Here is a 3,169-nt window from a genome sequence, read left to right as displayed (position 1 = left end):
TGTGTCCACCGAGGAGAAGTCGCAGTCGCTCGAACTCACCGCCGCCCATCCGGAGAAGTCCAAACCCATGGTTGGGAGTTGATGAGGATCGGTGGGGGGCGACGGGAGATGATTCAAAAACTCATCTAGAGTCTCATAGGAATTGTCAAAAAAGAAGGTGAAATCATCCTCAAGGGGCCCACACGCCGACATGTGGTTAGGGGACCCCATGAGCATGTGTAACGAGAGACGCGTCAAGAAAAGTGAATAAAGTAATAATAAAAAGGCTTACCGGTTCAGTGACGGGGCGGTCCGATGAGACGACGAATGGCAGAGCGCACTTGAGTTTACCACAAGGGCTATGCCCGATGGCGAACTCGGAGGGCTAATGTTATCGGCCCGGCGCGATCCGGTAATGCTATCGGCCCCGTTGGCCGACCGGATGTCCTCACCCCGTGAATGGCCGGCCCAGCCTTCACTCGGCCATTGGCCGGCCCAAGCCTCTCGCCTGGCCATTGGCCGACCGAGTTTCACTCGGCCAATGGCTCGCCCAACTTCTCACCCGGCCAATGGCCAACCCAGCCTTCACCCGGCCATTGGCCGGCCCAAGCCTCTCGCCCGGCCATTGGCCGACCGAGTTTCACTTGGCCAATGGCCGGCTCAACTTCTCACCCGACCATTGGCCGGCCCAGACCCTTAACCCGGCCATTGGACGACCGAGTTTCACTCGGCCAATGGCCGGCCCATCACTCGGCCAATGGCCGGCCCAACTTCTCACCCTGCCATTGGTCGACCGAGCCTCACTCGACCAATGGCCGGCCCAACTTCCCTCGGCCAAGGGGTTCCTCAAACACCCCTTGGTCGCCTATAAATACAAGGCTCGACCGCTCGAGACAGGTGATCCGAAATTGAGTACTGAAACACTGCTGAACTCGTACTTCACTCATTTTTCTCAAGCTTCGGCCATCTAAACACTAAACCCTCTTTATTTCATCTGAATCCTACTAATGTTGAGCGTCTGAGAGGTAAATACAGGCACACCCTCTGCTTCCTCTTTATAGTTCATCATTTCCCACTCTCGCAGGATCGACGACGAATGAGGCAAACACCATCGACAACTAAGGGACGACTTGGGATACCAACTCCGACACGCTCGAGCCGAAGCGAGACCACTTGGTCTGGCCTTGGGTCTGACCGCTTTGGGCTCCTAAATAGTTGTCTGACAAAATTCCTTATTTACCTCATCCCAATGCGTCAACACCGGCACTTTCATAACTTGAAGCTCAACTTCGCCGGTGTTGCGAGAAAGAGCATCGGCTACACGGTTGTTTGCTCCACTTTGGTACACCACCACAAAGTTGTAGCCCATTAACTTCCTCACCCAATGTTGGTACTCCGTGCCCACAACTCGTTGTTCGAGAAGAAACTTGAGGCTTTGTTGGTCGGCGCGGACGGTGAACTGATCTTGAGCAAGTATGGTCGCCACTTGGTCACGTCAAACATAATGGCCATCAATTCCTTCTCATAGATGGATTTGAGTCTGGCTTGAGTACCCAATGTGTGGTTAAAGAATGAGATAGGGCGGTCTTGTTAGAGTAAAACCACTCCTAGACTAAACTTTTATGTGTCCGTGTCCACCATGAAGTCTCGGGAGAAGTTTGGCAACGCTAACACCTGCATGGTCGTCCTGGCCGTCTTGAGCTTTCAAAAGGCTTCCTCCGCTTCTTTGGACCATGCAAACGCATTCTTCTTCAGTTGATGGTTAGTAGTCGTGGCCACGCCAACCGAGCATAGCATTCCACAAACTTGCGGTAGTACCCCGTCAAGCCTAAGAATCCATGCGACTCCTTCACCGCGTGCGGGGTTGGCTATTCCTGCATGGCCCGATTCTTTTCCAATCCGCCTTAACTCTATCACCCATCACGATGTCGCCTAGGTAATGTTAGGAATATTTCCCACTAGAAGATGATGATTACTAAATAAGATAAGAAGTTACTTTATTAGCATCATATGATTAGTCGGTTGAGGTCTGATAACATTCAGAATCAATAATAACTATCATCCATAGTCTCTGTAACAAACTGAATCGCATGATGGGCATCCGAGATCGGGCGGTGAACTAAACGTGGTCGATGACTGATATGCGCCTGGAAAGCCTTATCTAAAGTCATATATTTGGAACACAAGTGAAGGTTGATCTCTTAGTGGGAGCATTCTGCACTTGTGGTAAGTGTACGACCCGAACAGACCTTGCATGTAGATGTGTCATTTAAGGACCGTTATGACACACTAGCCAAGGTCACAAATGATGGTCACAGTGACGCTTGATCTTAATCCTGAGGTGATCATGGAGTTCTAGGTCGTGTTACTAGGTTCTTTGATTCATCACGTTAAAGGCCAATGAAGGTTGAATAAATGGATGTTTTAGTAACTCGGGACATGATTGTAGAAGAAAGTGGTTTACAGATACGGAATCCAGCCTTCCTGAAAGAAGGTTAATGTTCCTCTCACCTAAGGGTTGATTCCTGAACCGATTAATTATGCACACTTTCGAAGTTGGATTACGTTCGGCTAAAACTTTTGCTGGGGAAGCAACGATGCTTAGGACTGATATGTAACGAGAAAGGTATAACGGAACAATTGACCTATCTCGATACGGGCAGAACCTGGAGGGTCATGATCACGTACTGACTAAATCAGTGGACACTCGTTATGATGAGTAAATATAATTCTAGTATTAAAGGAGAATTCGGTCTTAGCTTACACGGTGGAGTATTGACTAAGATTAGAAAAATCGATCGAAAAAGAGAAAGGACTTTTTTCATTTTTTTTATCGGATTTGTTAAGCTTCTACTACTAGGTCCATCATCCCCGATTCGGCTTTGATAAACGCGGATAAGAACGTTAATATAATAGTATGTATGTATTATTATAATCTCACTTGCTGTAATAGTGATTGACAGCATTAAATTCCAAAAAGGGTATTTTGGGAATTAAATAAATATTTATAGTAAAGCTGTTTTTTATTGCTAGTGTTGTCAGTCGTTTTCGTAAAACCCGAGACGCCGAGAAGGCACGTCGCTCAAAGGGCCGATGGTCAGGCCGGAGGTCCTGAAGAGTGACAAGCCTTCAAACCCTCACCCCAAACTCTTGACTCCTTGAGTAGAGCGGAACCCCTCGAGTCGAGACT

Source organism: Urtica dioica, chromosome 2 (genome assembly GCF_054948205.1).
Source record: "Urtica dioica subsp. dioica isolate 48M chromosome 2, U.dioica_male_clone48M_v1_H2, whole genome shotgun sequence".
Taxonomy (NCBI): domain Eukaryota; kingdom Viridiplantae; phylum Streptophyta; class Magnoliopsida; order Rosales; family Urticaceae; genus Urtica; species Urtica dioica.
Note: the sequence above shows the minus strand (reverse complement) of the source record.